Source organism: Neovison vison, chromosome 4 (assembly GCF_020171115.1).
Source record: "Neovison vison isolate M4711 chromosome 4, ASM_NN_V1, whole genome shotgun sequence".
NCBI lineage: Eukaryota > Metazoa > Chordata > Mammalia > Carnivora > Mustelidae > Neogale > Neogale vison.
Window position 1 is genome coordinate 214,955,887 of NC_058094.1, and position 18,804 is coordinate 214,974,690.

An 18,804-nucleotide genomic window follows, 5' to 3' on the forward strand; every position below is an offset into this window, starting at 1 on the left:
CTCTCTGTAACAGGTTTGCTAATATCCCAAAGAAATAAACAATCTGTAAATAGTTCAGCATGATTACATGTTTACAAAGCACAGTGGATTTATTCTAACATTTTCCCACCTGGAAAAACTGAGCTTAAGCATCTTCGGCAATTTAGAAGCAACACTGTGTTCTTCCCAATGTGTCATGTCACCTCTATAGCAATCATGTACTTGCAGGAATGGGACTGGGTGGTGGTGGTAATGGTAAAGGTTCTGGTGTAGAAATTGCAGATGGAGAGCTGGGCTCTGGGGATGGACGTGGAGAAGCGGAAAGGAGCCTGGAGAAAAGGCTGTCATATTTGCTCAGAAGAACCTGCCAAATCAGAGAGCAGAGGAGATTTCATTGGAGGAGCGCCTTCAACAGCAACTAATCCTGTCATATTGGAAGAAAATTGTAAATGTTCTCTCCAGAAATTGTCCGCCCATTGCAGCTAATGGAACACACACGCAGGAACAGACAGGGTCTTCTGCTATACCAAAGGCGCCGGGGCGCAGAGACCCGCTCTAGGGAGCGAGCCACCGTGCGCGCGCGCACACACACTAACACACACACACACACACACACACACACACACACACACACACACTCGGGCGCGCGCGGTCACACACACACACACACACGCCAGCCTGCGGGTTGGCTAAGAGCCTTGAAACCGCAGATCCCACTAGGACATCGCCGGAGGCACTAAAGTAGGTGTTGCCCCCACACCAATTACTACTTCCCCAAGCACTTTGGTGAAGAAATGAATCCCGCCCAGCCCGCGGGTGCATCCAGGTCTTGGTTCTGTTATGTTCTCCAGGCTCGCCTTCTTCCTCAAAGCCAGGTTTGAAAGTCCTTTCTGCCTTGCCTGTGGTGGTTTGGTGTGGAGGGCGGGGGCAGCGTCAGTTTCACTCCAGCCTAAACCGCGGAGGGGTTCCAGACACGCCAAGTGACCGGGACCGGTGTGGGGTGCGCGACTCTGCCCGCGCGCGCCCGAGCCCCGCAGTTCTCGTCCGATCCTTTGGGTCCGCTCTCACCCCGCCTCCCCGCCCCACCCCTCCGGGTGTCGCGGCACCAACTAATCTTTGCCTTTTTTCTTGCAAGATCAAGGGAGAAAAGGAGCTGGCGGCTGGCTTCGGACTCTGAGCGGTGCGCAGCCCGTTCCCGGGGCCAGTCAGCCCCGAACCTGCGAAGGGCTCTTCGTTCCTGCCAGCCTTCACCCAGGAAATCGCAGTCCCGGGAGGCAGCTGGAGCTACACCGTCCGCAGGTAAGGGCGCCGCGCTGCCCAGTTCCAGCGACCCTGGCACGGCAGGGTCCCTCCCAGTCCCCAGAACCCGGCGTGAAGGGGTCGGGGACTGGGAAATTGGGAGATAGCCCTCCACAAGTGCAGGTTCTCAGACGGAAACTTTGACTGCTGGGGCTTGGAGGGCTGAAGGCAAGTGATGGCGGGTTTGGAAGGAGGGGGCAAACGAGGCAAAGCGCGAGGCGGGGGCGCGATTCCGCGGGTCACTGAGTCCGGCGGAATGTGGCGGTGGCAGCCCGCAAGCCGCGCGTGCGGGTCCTCGCTCCCCTTCCAGCGGGCTAGCCCCCTCCCCAAGATGCTGTCAGGGGAGGGACGAGGAGAGCTTTGCCCTTTCCTGTCCCTCACGCTCCTTCCTGCTGGGGGTCTGGCCACTTATCCCGAGCGTTTGGGGTGGAGGCCCGGCTCGCCCCGGCCCCGCACGGTCCCCTGGCTCCGCCTTCTGAGCAGTCCCTTGGGTGCCGCCGCTGGGTCCGTTGGAGGAGGCTAGGTGCTGCGGTCGGAGGACCTGGGTCAAGGAGCGGCGGGGCGGGGGGTAGGGGGGATGTTATAAGAATGAGAAAAAGATCCCAGAACAGAAGAAGGGGGAAGCCTCTTGCAACCGCATGCCACTTCGGTCCCACACACCAAGTCAGCAGTCCGCCTGGGCTTGGGGATACTGTCCCAGCCCAAAGCCTGCGAGATCCGGGATCATGCCAGCGCTTCCCCGACCCCCACCTCACCGTGGGCCCTGGGCCACGCAGGTGGGGCACGGGGTCGCAGTTAGGGGCCGCTGCACCTACAGTGCCCCTCGTCATCCGCACCTGCGGACCTGGGTGATCGCAGCTAACTTGTAGCTCGCGGAACCCAGGAGGTGCGGTCCAAGTCCTTGCAAGGTGGATCGTGCAGAAATCCCATCTGTACGCTCTGCCCGGTGCCCCTGGGCCCCTCGCGGGGTGGAGGAGGTTCCCTGGGAGAGCTTTCAAGAAGGGAAGTTTCTCCTGAATTACTGACCCAGAGAGCAGCACACTTCCACTGCCTCAGTCCTCCTCCAGGGTCCCCATCCCTTCTCTGCCCTCGTTCCCATCGCTGCCCTCGAGGCTGCTTTGAGCCACAAAATCGTCCATGCTAGGGTCCATGGAGCCACCAGCCCTAGGCCGGGAGACCAAGGCTGTTGCCTGAATGGAAATATCTGTGGGAGTCTGTTGGTGCAGAGAAGCAGAAGGAGAGCAGAGAAATAGAGGTAACTGCCTAAGGCAAGCAGGGCTGCCTGCTGATAGCTCACCCAAACCGCTCTCCTGTGTCCTTATGTCAGTTCACGGCCACGGTATGTCTGTGGCCTCAGTCACAGGAGGGTTCTGAGTCTGCCTGACCAGGCGCTGCAAGCCCAGCCGGAGCCGGCGCCTCACAGTCCTTGAGCTTCAGAATTCCCCACACTGACTTTCTATTTCCCTTTCCTCTCTCTCTCTCTGGTTTGTTTTTGCGTTTCTTGCTCTTTTTCCTAGCGCTGGGTGGCAGTGGGTATGTAGCAGCTGGGCGTGTGGTTTATCCATCCCCTAGTACACGCAGCCAGCAGCACAAACACAGGTCCTCACGCTCTACCCCACACCGGCGGCGCTCTGGCATGCTGCCCCTGCTCCGCAGTGGGGGCAGCCTGCAGCCCTGGCCACCGCCAGGGCCACGCAGAGGTCAGGGCTGGAGGAGAGGGGAGCCATCCAGACTGGAGAGGGGAACCATGGGGTGACAGGAATGGCTTGGGGAAAACTCGATTTGGGGGGGTGGAGTGGAGTGAGGGTGAGGAGTCTCTGGGGAAAAGACCAGGGAGTTCTGGCTCCAGCTGTGTGTGCTCTGCGTTAAGGGGCAGGAGGCTGGGGCACCCAGGCCTCTACTTGGGGCATCCCCAGGCCGGAGCCCAGCCACAGCGGGCAGCCTTTCTCCTGCCAGGCCAGGGAAGTCCAAATGGCCATATCCTTGGGGAACCAGAACCTGACTTCACTCCCGGCTCTTCTGGCTTACTGGATTTAAGAGGACTCTGGAAGTGAGGCAGCTCGTCAACTCCCCTTGATGCTCAGCCTGGCATCCTTTGGCAAAGGCCCTGCATTCTATTCTGTGGGCAGTCTGCATGTGTATACATTGTATTGGAAAGCATATGGCAGGGAGATTACATTTTTACTGATAAGCAAATACTGATGACGGTACACTTTAGAAGCTGCAGTTAGGCATGTGTGCGTGTCTTACTTGGATGATAATAACAAGGAACTGATAATCATAGAAGTAAACCAGATGATTTGGCCAGAAGACAGTTTCACATTGGGAAATGTATTGGGTTACAATTTAGAAAGTGGACTTCAGAGATTTGTCACATGGACGGAAGAATTTTGGGCTGACAGTGTCGCAGCTTTGCAGGATTTGGTGCCTAAGGTCTCAAGAAGTAATATGTTAATGCTAGATGAATTTTTATTGCTATTACTATTATTAGTAATGTGTTCCAGTTGAGGCAGTTCATAGATATGCAAAGTCTTTTGGTTCTGTATTTTTTACTAGGCTAAACAATTAGGTCAATTAAAGCTGGAAAGTAAAGGTGTGGAAATTCCAGCCAAGTCAGCTTACTGTTTTAAAACTCTATGAATGTGGTGCATAAACAACGAATGAATCTTGGAACACTGAAAAAAAAATTAAAAACAAAACAAAACAAAACTCTATGAATGAAGTGGAATGGGAGTGAGGGAGAGTCTTGGGGCCCAAAATTCCCAACAGATGCTTGGTCTTCCTACAAAAGAAAGAGGCATATTTGTTTATGTGAGTATGCCTGAGGGTGTCTGGAGAGGGATTGGAGTGACAAAATAGGTGGATTTGAATATCCCTACCATAGTTCAAGTTCAAGGGAGCCCAAAGAAAACATTTGCAGCTTTCAACTTCAGGGGCAGGTATGGAAGCGGCTAGCATTCAGATGTAGGTAAAAGTCCCTTTGGGACGAGTCCCCACATTCGGTTCTGCGGGGAGGCAGAGAGAGAGGCTGTCTTCACTTTTACAAACCACATTACTCCAAATGTGACCCTTCTCTTCTTTACCCAGATAATTCCAATATCAGGCACTTGGATGTACCTTCTGGTGGCATTTTCCAATTCTAATCCAGGGCAGCCATCCCCCAGGGCCAAGGGCACAGGAAGGAGCAGCAGCCTCTGAGGTCTGAGGAAAACAGCAGTCCCCAGCCTGCTGGCTGACAGGGAAGGCAGGAAAGGCATGGAACCCACTTCAGTGGAGGAAGACAGGTAGGCTGATTAGGAAACACTTATCTCTCCTGGCCACAGCAGTAACCGAAGTGAAGGCAGGTGCAAAAGAGGAAGAAGAGGGAGCAGTTGAGTAACAGGAAATGAAGAGGAACTGGGGGAGAAACCTGTGAGGACAAGAATGTGAGAGTGTGCCATTAACAGCCCCCAAAGTGCTTGGTTCAAGCTCCGTCACTGATGTCAGCCTTCGCAGTGTGCCTGTGACAGAAGGCCTATCGGTGATTATCTCAACACAGCCACTCACATCACACCCGACTCGTGATCTGATCTTAATCTTTCTTCACTTCACTCAGTAGGATCTACAGACTGACAAACATTTTGTCACACATTTCTCTTGAAGGACTGGTTTTCTTCATTTAAACTTATCTCTGAGTTGGTTGGACATTTTATGGTATGAATTCTGTGTCATTTTCCTCAGACTCCTATGTATCAAACACTGTCAATATTCTCCGTGCAACTATTAATACCTGCTTTTGTTACAGGGCATGAGAGCCAGTGTCCTAATTGCATACCCCAAATCTTAGCTGAGTCACATGGGCATGGTGGTGTGTATGGTTTCTGTGGGACAAAGGAAGGAGGTTGTTTTTCCTTGGAAATAAGTTTTCATAGAGTGTGTTCTAAGTTGATGGCACTGTCCTAAGCACCTTTCATATATTATATCATCTGTCCTGTTAGTGCTTGATCCCCACTGTTGAAGATAGCGTCTGGCGCATCCTAGGAGCTTTTAAATATGTGTGGAATGAATGAATAGATGAATCAATTCTCGTGTCATTGTAACAGTCATGTTACAGAGGTAGACGTCATTTTCCCCATTTTTCGGCATTCGGAGGCATCAGGTAATGGCCCAAGATTGCACAGCTGGTAAGTTGCAGTCCCTAGCTGCAGTCCCTGAAGCCGGTTGGACTTCAGTCTTTGTCTTATGCTGTGCTGATTGGCTCTCTGAATAGTGGCAGCTTTCATTTTCCCTCTGTTTGGGGACGTCAAAACTCTGGTGTTCAGAGTTCAGCATTATTCTCCCCCATCCTTTTTTTATTTTTATTTTTTTAAAAGATTTTATTTATTTGTCAGAGAGAGAGAGAGAACACAGTAGGCAGAGGGGCAGGCACAGGCAGAGAAAGAAACAGGCTCTTCACTGAATAAGGAGCCCAATGCAGGACTCGATCCCAGGACGCTGGGATCATGACCTGAGTGGAAGGCAAATGCTTAACGGACTGAGCCACCCAGACATCCCACTCCGCATCCTTTTAATTCAGCTCTGCATATACTTGTTGGATTCCCTAAACCCTAAGCAAGGCAGATTTGGTGCTAACTAGATTCTTAGTTGGCACAGCATGCTTGTTCTGATTGATCTGTGAATGCCTCTGGCAGAGGAAAACAAGGGCACTGAAATTACCTGGTATTTTGGCAGATGTTCTTTCCACCTTTTACTACACTAAGATTTCCTTTTGTCTGGTGCGCAGGATGAAAGAGAGTGTTGATATCATTTAGATTAACTCATGATATGTGCTGAAGTGGGCAAAGAGGCTTTTCTAGCAAAGCAGGTCACCAAGAGCTGCCTAAGAACACACACCTCCCAACTTCGAGTATAGTGCTCTCTTCATTTTTCCATGCTGAATGAGTTCCTCTTAATTTATTAAGATTGCGGGTACTTAACGGTTCTGAATTTCAATGGCAACTTTAAATTTTAGTTAGAATTTACTATCCCCCTTTCTTCTGAGAGGCATGACTTTGTGAAATAGCTATTAGCAAAGGGCGAGTGAGGTAGGTTCTGGCTGGTTTGCCTCCTTCCACACTTCATATATTCTTGTCTTTATTTTGCTTCCCTTTTTTCCCCTCATGTTCAAGCTCCTTCTTTTATACTGTGACCTAAATATACAATCATCTTAACTGGTGCTGTTACCATGGTAATGCTTCATGGTAGATAAGGGTACATACTAAAAAATCAGTTTCTTTCATTAGCCATGGAATTCCTTCTCTTTCTCCCTCTCTCCCAAATCCTGGCTTTCACAGAATGATGCCCTCTGGTGTTCAGTAACAGGAAGCACATTACTTTGGAGAGGGCGAGAACATCATTTTTTAAAACTTTGAGAAAATTTCAATTCTAATTTTAATTTGAAATAGACAAAAGCAAGAAAGACCTGTAATTAGTATATTTTTTAAGCAGAAAGGTTGGTAGAAGAAGTTCATAGTGAGTGCCGTTTGCTCTGTAGAATTCTAGAAAGTTACGGGAAAGCTAGGATATTTGGTCCCTTATCTGTTTAAAATTGCTGTGAAAATGTTTCTGTGGGAAACAAAGAAGTTTCATTGAGGTATTTCTGGAAGAAGAATCTAATGGAATATTCTGTATTTTTAAATCTTTAAAAACTTCAAAATGGAAGTCTTTTATCTTTAGAATGAGAATTTTTTTATTGATGTATTGAATTTTATATGTAATTTTTAGTTGTTATATGAGAAACTTGGAAGTTTTACTCTATATTGTAATGCCAATCTGCACATATTATTAGTCACAAATTATATGACAGTGGAAGAAGTGAGGTTGACACTCTGTAAGCATGTCGGTTTTTTTTCCTCCCTGCAATTCTCCTCACACCATGGTGTCCCCTAGTCCAGCCTCTCCCTGAAACTTGCCTAAAATTCTTCCCCTCCTCTCCATCCACATAACTTTTCCAGACCTTTAGCGTCTCTCACATGAACTGCCACCAGAGCCTTGCATTTCTAACTGGTCTCCCACCTCCAGTCTTTCCCTAGTACAATCTATGCCTCACGCTGCCAGCATGACCTTTCTAAAATGCAAATCTGAGCATGTCATCGTCTTGTTAAAAATTCTTCACTGTTTCTCAACTGTCTAGGATAAACTCTAAAATCCACATGAGCTCTTCTTCCGTAACTGACCGAAGCCTTTTTGCCAGGCTGTATCCCTTTCTGCCTTTTCCATATTCCCCCACTGCACAAGGGGATCATACACATAAATAGCGGATAATGACTGGCACAGAGAAAATGCTAAATAAATATAGGCCAATATAGTTCTTTGTCTCTTTATTCTTCTCCTCTGCTTCCTTTTCCTTTTTCCCCTCCTCCTCTTTATCTAAATTTTTAAAAGATTTTATTTAGGGGCGCCTGGGTGGCTCAGTGGGTTAAAGCCTCTGCCTTCAGCTTGGGTCATGATCCCAGGGTCCTGGGATCGAGCCCCGCATCGGGCTCTCTGCTCGGCGGGGAGCCTGCTTCCTCCTCTCTCTGTCTCTACCTGCCTCTCTGCCTACTTGTGATCTCTATCTGTCAAATAAAATAAATAAAAATCTTTTAAAAAAAAAAGATTTTATTTATTTTTGAGAGAGAGAGAGAGAATGAACATGAGTGGCAGAGAGCGAGAGAAGAGAGATTCACTCCCAGGACCCTGGGATCATGACCTGAGCAGAAGGCAGATGCTTAACCGACTGAACCACCCAGGCATCCTCTTTATCTAATTTGTTAGTAGTACAGTAAACCTTGGTAAACATCACATGCACATTAGCCGTCACCCAAACTGATAACAATAGCTAAGAGAAGCAATGATGTGGCAGGTACTTTGGTGAATATTTTACCCTCTGTACCTCGTTTACTCTCCCACCGCCAAGTGCACTGCACTCTAGTTACTCGGTGTGTGTTTGTTATTTTGGTATGCAGAGTTGATCTAATAATGGCACTTGACAGTTATATAGCCAAGTGTTTGAAAGGTGAAAACGTGGGTTTTTCATTTTAAAGAGTTCTTTGGGGTTTGCTGATTATTTTCTTAGATAGTAAACTGAACTATTTACAAAAGGGTTAGCCTATAGAAGTGTTCTTTGACTTGGGTGATTTTATCCGGTGCTGCGGTAGCGGAGTGCCCACCAGAGCTTGCTAGGGAGGCCCAGGAAGGTCTGAAATGGGAACAGAGGCCATAATTTTATAACATGTATGTTTCAAATGCATTAGAAATATGGAGCTTTATTTTTCCCCACGTTTTCCGTAGATAATGTGGACCTTGGTCAGTAGTCTCCCATTCATTCTATTTTATTGTGTCAGGGGACTGATCCGCATGTCCACAGACTACACACAAGTAGGGCCGGCAAGCCCATGGAAAATGTGCAACAGTACTAACAACAGAACCGAAAATGTAGATTTCTTAAGGTCAGTGAAAATAAATAGCAGAAAGTGTGATAGCAGAGCAGTATTTGGAAGTGATCTGTATTTACTAGGATCAGAAAAGCAATACTTCTCTTTCCTGAGCCCAGTACCCCCGAGTGTTGGTCTCATGGCAGAACCGGACCCACTTTCCCAGAAGTTGGTATTCAGAAGCATTGGATATGATGCTTTGACTCACCAGATTCTGAATTCGTTACCCCACTCCTGTCTTCCAAAAAGGCTTTTAAAAGATTCATTCACAGGTTATGTCATTGAAATACTCTGTCTTGCAAAGATTTTAAGGCAGCAGGTTTGGCGTCAGACCCAGAAATCTATTCTTTAAGGAACATCTCAGGTGCTACTGAAGTGAGTAATCACGGCGCCACATTCTAAATAATACCCCCTTGAAGAACTGGCATCTAAAGGGCGTCGAAGAGGAACAGAGACAGGACACTCTACCTGATGTGGCCACCCTGACCGCCGCTGAGTTTTCCGTCTGATGTAAATTGGCCTTGGAGGCAGAGAGCTCTGTTGTGGCCAGAGACTGATTTTCTGGTGTGAGGGATAAAGAGCCACCCGTGAGGGCAGCCAGAGGGAAAGCTGCTTCTCTTCCATTTCATACCATCCCTGGACCTGTTTACGGAGAGGGCACAGTCCCTTTCCGGGAATCTTAGGTGCTTATGTTATGTCAGCTCTGGTCATTTAAGATGTAAGCAACTTGGTTTCTTTTCTACGCTTTGCTTCACTCCTTCTCCACAATTTCTCTCACCTTCCCTGATACCTTCCTGAGAAGATTTCTTCAATTCGAAAGCTCCTCTGTGCTCTCTCCTATCTGGAGTTCTGACAAAGTTTCCACTACTAATCAGGGGCACCAAGCACCTGGCCTTCATCCTCTTCCTCTCCTGCAGCCCTAGTGGAGGTGTTAGAGGGAGGGAATATTCTTAAATGTTAATGGGCATACATTCCACCTTTACTGGGAAAATTGGTGAACTGTCATGAGCCTCGGTAACAGACTGATACGTGTATTACCTCCCCTAGTAGAAGGAATGTTTTACTGATTTTTCCTGATGTTATTACTCACCCTTGGTCATGAAGATGATTCCTCCACACAATAAAGCAGAGTAGCTTTCCCTTACCTCCCCAACTATGCCAAACCAATAAACAGGATGGAATAATATAAGAAGATAAGCCTATTTTTTCTTATTTTTTTTTTAAAGATTTTATTTATTTATTTGACAGATAGAGATCACAAGTAGGCAGAGAGGCAGGCAGTTGGTTGGGGGTGGGGGGGGAGAAGCAGGCTCCCTGCTGAACAGAGAGCGGGGGGATATGGGGCTCGATCCCAGGACCCTGTGCTCATGACCCGAGCCAAAGGCAGAGGCTCAACCCACTGAGCCACCCAGGCACCCTTTGCTTTTATTTTAAGTGACTGTGACTATATATTTCTTAACCAAAATTTCAAATTTTGGATAAGGTATTCTTCTGTGATGTTTAAAATGACAATAAAAACAAGGAAACAGCAGCTGCCATTTCTTAGGTATAGACCAAGTTTTAGGACTCATGTCATTTCATTATATATAGTATGCCAGTCCCATATGGTAAATGTTTGTTATTTTTTTTTTTTCTTTGTAAGTCTAGAAATTGGAGCTCGTTGACATGGAACAGTCTGTTCTAGGTCTGAGAGTGAGTTCATTGCTTCAGGCATTAGTCACCCATTTAATGTCAAAGACCGGTATAAATATTTGTTTTGCTTTACTATACCATAAGCAGTTTTTTTTTTTTTAAAGAATAGCTCATTGTATCATTTGGTATTTAATTCCAGTAAGATAAGGAAAAGGAGAGAGAGAAGAAAAATAAGTAGAGGTACATCACACTTTGAGTCAGTGTTTAGAAAACAGAATCGTGAAAACCAAGTTTGTGTTCGAGAAACTGGTCTCAGGTGAGATTTGGAATGTGTTGTGGCTGCTTACCTCTTGGCTTATAGTCTAATTCTAGGCTTCCTATTTGAAGATGCTTGCTGCTTCCTAGTTCCCGGGGAACTCTTTCCAGGCACAATGGGGGAAAGAGTCTCAGCAAGGCTTCTAAATATGGGGTTTCTAAGGCAGAAAATATGATTTCTTGAATATTTATAAAGTGTATGTATGTTGGAAAATTTCTGTTGTCCATGAAAACACTATGTGCTAGTAAAATGTTATTTGGTCTTTTTCTATTTCATGTTATTCTGTCTGTTCCCTTCCTGCGCAAAACTGTAGCTATTACTTAACATTAACCTCTGCATTGCAGATACAAAACAAAAGGCCAAAGGAAGTAATTGTGCTGAGGGATGAACTGTCCGTGGATTAATTCTATTTTTGTTTACATGTCCACTGTCAACTCTAACCATTTGTATGTTCCAAGTCTCCAGAGAATCATGAGTGTCTATTGGTAAATGATAAAACCAGCTAATTTTTTACAATTAATTGAAATTTCACACTCTTACATTTCAATATTAGTCAATATTTTTACACACTGACACTTTTAATCAAGGATTATCTTTCACAGGGGAGCTACAACAGGGCCCTAATTAATTAAAGTGATAATTGCTCCTCTCCCTCGCAGTTAGTTACATAACACATCTTTCAGGAAATTCACATCCTTAGCATTGCTCTTTAAAATTCCTTCATTTATAAGGAGATGCCTTGCTGCTTCTACCTCTGTAAGAATTTACTAGAAATTCAGATTTCTTTTATTTGCAAGCAGGGATACAGAAAAGAGGTCATATTTATATTCCAACAAGTTTCCATATTCAAAATAAATAAATAAATAAATGAAATGGTGCCTTTCTATCTTTGAAGCATCCGGATTAAATCCCAGGGGTCGTTCTAATGGAAGAAAGAGGTTGTCAGGTGTCTCCTCTTTGATGTTCACTAGCTCATTTTAGTTTCTTTACCACAATGCAAGTTCCCATGGTCCATTCTTCATGCATTTTTGTTCCGTTTCTCAATTCGCAGCCTCTTAATTGCTCCTGGCTCTCTGCAGCTTTTTCAGTGCCTATGGTTTGTTATATTTTTCCCCTTGGTTTAGTCCCATTATTTTAGTAGATATTGAATCTAGAGAGTTGGCTATAATTGGCAGCCCTGCTCCCTTCTCCTTTAATAGGTATTGCTCCAATTTCTGTATTTTGGGATCCCTTGGTGTGAGATGCGTTTTCAGAAATAATTGATGGTGACTGTAAATCCTTTAGCTCATCTCCCTAAGACTTAGGAATTGCAGATCATTGAAATCACTACATCTTGTATTGGTCAGATATTCTAAAGGTCATTATGCTTGTTTGCCTCTTTTAATTAAATTAGTGTGACTTACTCATTCCCCTTGCAGCAACTATTTGGCTACTTTTTTAAAATCTGTTTTTTCTCTCAAACTCCCATGTGCTCTTCCTCTGCCTTTCCAATATAATTGAAAACAGAACAGTTTCAATAGTCTAGTTATCTAAAATTCAAAGTACTATTTCTTTAATTACTCTGTATAATTATTGAAGACATCTTCTCTTGGGGCACCTGGGTGGAGCAGTCAGTTAAGCATCTTACTTTCAGCTCAGGTCATGATCTCAGTGCCTTGAGACTGAGCCCAGCATTGGGCTCCACGCTTGGTGGGGAGTCTGCTTGAGCTTCTCTTTATCTCTCCCCCCACCCCTCCCACTTGTGCTCTCTCTCGATCTCAAAAATAAATAAATCTTCGGAAGACAAAAGGAAGATAACTTTCTTGCTGCACTAGTTCTGTGTTATTTAAATAAACTTTATTTTTAGAATGGTGTTAGGTTAACAACAAAGTGGAGTAGAAAGTACAGAGCCTTCCCATAAACTCCCTGCCTCCTATACACTGCCCCATTATTGACATACCCCACAAGAGTGGTACATTTGTTAGACTGAATGAGCCTCCGTTAACACATCATAGTTATCCAAGGGCCATAGCTTTACGTAAGGGTTCACCCTTTGTGTTGTGCATCCTGTAGGTTTTGACAAACGTATAATGGCATGTATCTACCATTATAGTGTCACAAAGAATAGTTTCATTGCTCTAAAAATCTTCTGCGTGCCCCAGTTTATCCCTCTCTCCCTCCTAATCTCTGGCAATCACTGGATACTTTTATTGTCTGCACAGCTTTGCTTCTTACAGAATGTCATATATTTGGAATCACAGCACATAGTTTTCAGAATGGCTTCTTTCACTTACTAATGTGTATTTAAGGTTCCTCCATGTCTTTTCATGGCTTGTTGTAGTTCATTGGTTTTTAGTGCTAAATAATATTCAGTTGTATTTCTTTGGTATTCTCATTAAATCAGCATTTTTTTTTTAACTTCTTGAAGATACCTTTGAGCTATACATTAGGGAAATTTTTTTTTTTACTTCATCATGGCTATTATTTTATTCTTATGTTGGATTTTCTGTAATCTTACAGTTCCATGTTCTTAAATTCTAAAGCTTTCCAATAATAGGCACAGCAGAACTCATGTTCTGAATATTTTAATTCTCTTTTTCTCCCCCTTTAACCCATCCTACCCTATTTCAGCAGTTAGTGAGAAAAGAACATTGTTACATGGCATCTTGTGGTTTTTCTTGAACTATTTTTATTTTCCCTATATTATCTTTTTCATAAGGCTTTTTTTGGTTGGTTGTTTGTATTGTTTTGTTTTGTTTTGGTAATTCAGGCAGCAAAAATCTTTCACCTTTCTATTGAAAAGCTTAAACAGTTTGTTTTTCTAGTTTTGGTGATTCTTCTACTCCATTGAGTCTGCATAAACAACAAGAGGTAAGAAAAAGGACACCACAGAGCTGTTTGTTTTCCATTTCTCCCTCCCATTTGACCTTCCAAGCTTCAACAGCCAGTGTTCTTGATGAAGCTAAGTAAAAGCCAAAAGCTTACCCAAGATACTTCTATGGACCCCTGAATGGAGCTCTGTAAATCTTAATTTGTTTTACCAGTAGCAGACTGAGCATTCTTGTTACTATTTTTGAGAAGTAAACAAAGTCCTAAGAAGTGGTTCCATACTCCTTTGGGTTGTGCCCTTTCCTCTGGTCTCTGCCTTCAGGAAAAGTGATGCTATTTCATAACGTGGATATAGTCATTCCAGCTACTCCAGCATGGCCTTTGCACTGGGCACCTAATGAACAGCATCCACTTTTTCTAACTTGAATTTTAATAGCTTTGCTTAGGCCCCCTCTTTGGTTCTCACACATAGCTAATATTCAACTCCTTTACACAATGAATTGTCATTGATATTCTCTGGTTTCATTAGAAGGGCAAGATTCGTATTTTCTTTTTAAATTCTTCTTTTTGGCATTGAATCTTATGTCCAGCTCTATTCTTGTCACATAACAGAGCTCCATAAATATTTTTTTAAAGATTTATTTATTTTATTTGACAGAGAGAGAGATCACAAGTAGGCAGAGAGGCAGGCAGAGACAGAGGGGGAAGCAGGCTCCCTGCTGAGCAGAGAGCCTGATGCAGGGCTTGATCCCAGGACACCGAGATCGTGACCTGAGCCGAAGGCAGCGGCTTAATCCACTGAGCCACCCGGACTCCCCCATAAATATTTTTTTAATGATAATTTTGTGCTACTAATCTCCTGAATGTCTGAAGTTTCTTACTACCCTAACTTGCTTCTTCTGTTGTTTTCATAACAGCAAGTCATCATTTTCTGAAAAAGCTCAAAGAATCTCTCTTTATAGGTAAAATTAAAAAAAAATTTTTCAGAGGAAATCTTCCCTTCTGGCACATTTTCCCACTTTTAAAAACCAACACTTCACCTATACCTGAGAATATATGGGCTACCTTTTTAGGTACCTGGTAGTAGTATTAATTTATTTAAGCTAAATCTAATTAATGTCTAAGATATGAACTTCTGAATGGACACAGCGTGTTTCCTTTTATGTGGAACCTCTGTTGAAATAAATTTTAGAGCACAGATCACATTTGATTTCAATAGACCACCTTTTCCCTATACTGGTTGGATTTACAGTGGTTCTTTTTGTTTGATTCCATCTACAAGATACATGACCAAAGATAGAGAACAATTTATATCATGAAACTAAGTACTGTATTGGATAAATTGCCATACTATAGCTTTGGTCTTAACACATAGAATTTGAGGATTCGTTTATTTGTTCTTTTATTCATTCACTCAGCAGGTATTTGCTAAACACTTACTTTGTACACATCACTATGCTTGTGCCAACACTTTTCCCTCCTAGCTGACCTCTCTTTGTCGTCACATATGCATATCACTCGTCGAAGGGGTTGGGGTCCACATATGTCCATGTCACCCTCTTTTAGGCTAAGCAGTCTCTCACAGCAACACTGCCACGGCCTCAACAGTCAAGCAGCCCTGTGCTCCCAGGCTGTGCGAGTCTTCCCCGGGCCTTCACCACCTCCTTCAGAGCTTAAAAAGAAAAGGCTTTGAACACTTTCCCTGACTTGAGGCTTCCATGTCTCCCAAAGGATTTCCCCACTGTCAGGCAGTGTAGAGTAGAGATTAAGAAGATGACCTTGGAGACAATTTCATCGTTGTCAGTTTACCTTCAGTTCCTTCAACTTCACATTCAAGAGTTTAGTGAAGTGTTCAACCTCATCTGGTTTGGCCCCTTTATTTTATAAGTTAAGAAGACCGTGACAAAGAAGTCGTAGTGAGTTGTCATGTGAGAGACAATAGTTTAAGGTGATAGTGCCAGGATTTGGAGCCTAAACATCCTGACACCCAAGCCTTGTGACTTTCATTCCTTCACTCTGACTATCTCTGTGGAATGTTCCATGATTATTTTTAATCTTAGAGTTTAATTCCTTTTAAGAAAGATTTGAACTCCAAACAAAAGAATACAAAAAACAAACAAAACCCTTGTAATTCTTCCTCATTTGTGTGGGACTTCTTTCTCCATCTCCCATGTTCTGTTTCCTGGATGACTTCCAAAGAGGTCCTTCAGTTAGTGGTAAGATTCTGTTGTAAAGGCTGAGGTTCAAACATGAGTGATCACCAGAGCTTTAATGGGAGATATGACGTAGTGCTAACCTATCGGAACATGAATCAGTCATCGTGTCATTCTTCTGGGTCCCTGCCGAGAGTCAACCCTGGTTCACTAGTCTACTCCAATCCTGAGAGTAGCTGCTTTCCTGCTTTCTGGACATTTTGGTGATCTCATCCATTCATTTTTGCTGCTGAGTCACATGTAAGTATTTGGGGCTTTCATTTGTCTTTGCAGTACCTATTTGGACTAATTTTTTTTTAAATATGTCGATGCTTATAAAGAGATATCAACTCAGCCTTTAAACTTTACATAATAAAGAATAATTAAAAACAAATCGCACAGTGTATTTGTTCCCTGGAGATGCATGACATCTTTTACAAAGCAGAGGGAAATATGATGAGTGAAACCTTGTGGAGAACGACATCAACATCCAGTTCTTCTTCCCCCACTCATGAGGTTATTAGGAAACTCTGTTTTCACATTTATGTAATGCCAAATTGTCAGAAATTGTCCATGCAGTATCTTTAGAGTAAGGTGGGGGGAGACAGATTAGAAAGCTGTATTCTCATGTCATCCCTCCCAATTCTGTCGATGTACTTTTCTTCCAAAGAGCAGATTACTTCCGTCCTGAAGTCCTAATAACCATAAGCATAATCACTGTCAGCACAAATGTTTTCAAAATGAAATGGCCATTTTTGGGGTTGTCTTTTTGCTTTGTTTGATATCAGAGGAAAGTGGCAAGGAGAAGCAGTTGGTGGTGAGTTGAGGAATTGGTGTTGTCTGGGACACTGGGCATTTCATGGTCCAGAGAAACTTGTAGTGAGGTGACAGAATGCTCTCTCAGACCCCTCTCACTTACACTGGAATGTGACGTGCTCCTGGGGAATGTTGGGAAGGCACTTGCAAAGCTATTTTAAGAGGTGTTTGGAGCTGTGAGAGACAAGGAAGTATAGGACAACATGCCCGAAGCCTTGTTTGTAAATACTGCATTCTCTTTGGGGGTTACTCAGTGGCAAAATCAAAAAGAGGTTTTGCCAGGAAATAAAGCTGCTTGAAGAGAGTCCCACCTTGCCTCACTAGAAGAGAGTCCCACCTCTAATGAAGACCTAAAATCAGAATGAAAGCATTTCTACAAAAATTGCAGGAATATCCTCTTTGTTTGTTTGTTTCATGTTTTTTGTTATGAGCTCCCTAAGCTTGTCAATGAGTTGGTACCATTCCCTGGTAACAGTAAGCCATTGGAATACAGAAGGGACTTTGTTTTCAGAGAAACTGTATTACAGAGGCTGGAAGCTAATTTGTCTCCATCTTTTGAGATATGTTTTGTTCATCTTTATATAAGCTCAAAGAAAAAATATTTGGACAAGGATGACAATCCTTCTGTGGTGATTGCACCTCCTTAATGATGGCAAAAAGGGAGGAACAGAGCAGACCCCAGGGTCTCCCATCTTATCAGTCTGATGGATTCTGAAGGGATCTGGAGCCTAGCTTGCTCACAAAGATGAGCAGGACTGGGGAATTCCCTTCAACTCCACCTCTTCCCAGAAAAGAAGTCAAGTTCCAGAGGTATCTCTCTCTCTCTCTCTCTCTCTCTCACACACACACACACACACACACACACACACACACATATCTATAAAGAGGACATTACCCATATTTAAAACCAAGAGAAAATCCATCACTCATGTCATCCTCATCAATCTGTATTTTAAGCCTACTTTTCCATCTCCCTGCAGTATTCAGTCCTTTATAAAGCACATGAAGTGCTTTATAAAGGACAGATATTAACATACCAGAAATACTTATTTTTCCTGTACTCTTCAACATTTATTGGCACAAAATTTGTTGCAACCAGTTACTCTGTGGGGACATCTAGAATACAAAGATGATTAATCACAATTCCAGTGCTTAGGGTTTATCCTGGGAGAAAAGGTAGGAAGTAAAAAATGACACATGATATATGGGTCCTATATAGAGGCTATTGGGACTTCTGCAACCACAGAGGAGAAGGTGGCACTAACCTAATAGAGGCTTGGTTTAATAGAACATTTAAAGAGACGTAGGGTTTTACCATGTTAATAGTTTGGGGTCCTGTAGTAAGTATACTATCGGTGAGGTGATTTCAACAGCAAACATTTATTTCTCACAGTTCTGAAGGCTGGAAGTCTGCGATCAGGGTACCAGCATAGTTGGATTCTGGTAAGAGCCCTCCTTTTGATTTATACAGAGCTACCCTCTTGCTGTATCTTCATAGGGTAGGGGTAGTGAGTGGGAAAGTATGAGCCAGCAAGATCTCCTCACTCTTCTTATAAGGGCACTAGTCCATCATGAAGGCTCCACTGTCATAAGACCTCATTTTCTCCCAAAGGCCCCATCTCTAAATACCATCAAACTAGGGTCTAGAACTTCAGCATATGAATTTGGGGGGATACAATCATTCAGTCCATGGCTGGGGAAGAAGAAGGATCTCCAAGAAAAGGGTACAGCATGCACTAAAGCATAAGAATGGAACAGTCAGGGTTATTCTCAATGGCTTCAGCAGTGGGTATGGGAATATGGGAAGGAAAGTTGAAGAGGTAGGTTGGATCAGACCATGAGACACCAGGATGTTATTACAAGAGTATAGACTTACCATGTTGGCTCCCATGAGCAAAATCTTTCATCAAAGGGAAACATTTTATTTTATGTCCTGCACCATTCGATTTCATCTGACATTTACCTAAAAAGGCAGTAGAAAATTGGATAGAACCATAACAGAAGATTAATTAGGTCATTCAGTTGGATCATCTAATTTATTATGTCTGCCCATATCATAGTGTCCTTCCTATATTAAAAGAGAGTGAGGCCGTGTAAACAGCAATAATCTCTACTATTCTATGACTTTCTCCAATTTATGATATAGAAGAGTTGGCATAGATAGAAGAGGAGGCTTATTCCTATACTAAAGGAAGTGACCAAGACACTGAAGGGAGCAAAAAATTCATCCCATTTCTTTTCATCTTTTTTTCCCCCTGGTGATATAACTTTTTAATTGACTGTTTCCAAGACACTAAAACCTCTGGGGTGAATAACTGATTTGATCATC

General features: G+C 43.7%; 1 protein-coding gene across 1 annotated transcript in view; it reads left to right on the forward strand.

Moving 5' to 3' along the window:
* Positions 1-769: 769 nt before the first annotated feature.
* The window catches only part of CHRM2 (cholinergic receptor muscarinic 2), a 148,642-nt gene continuing 130,607 nt past the window's right edge, over positions 770-18,804 (forward strand). The window contains exons 1-2 of the mRNA XM_044246649.1: positions 770-854; positions 1,115-1,278. The gene's annotated coding sequence lies outside the window, so the exon portion shown is untranslated. The remainder of the gene's footprint in view (positions 855-1,114; positions 1,279-18,804) is intronic.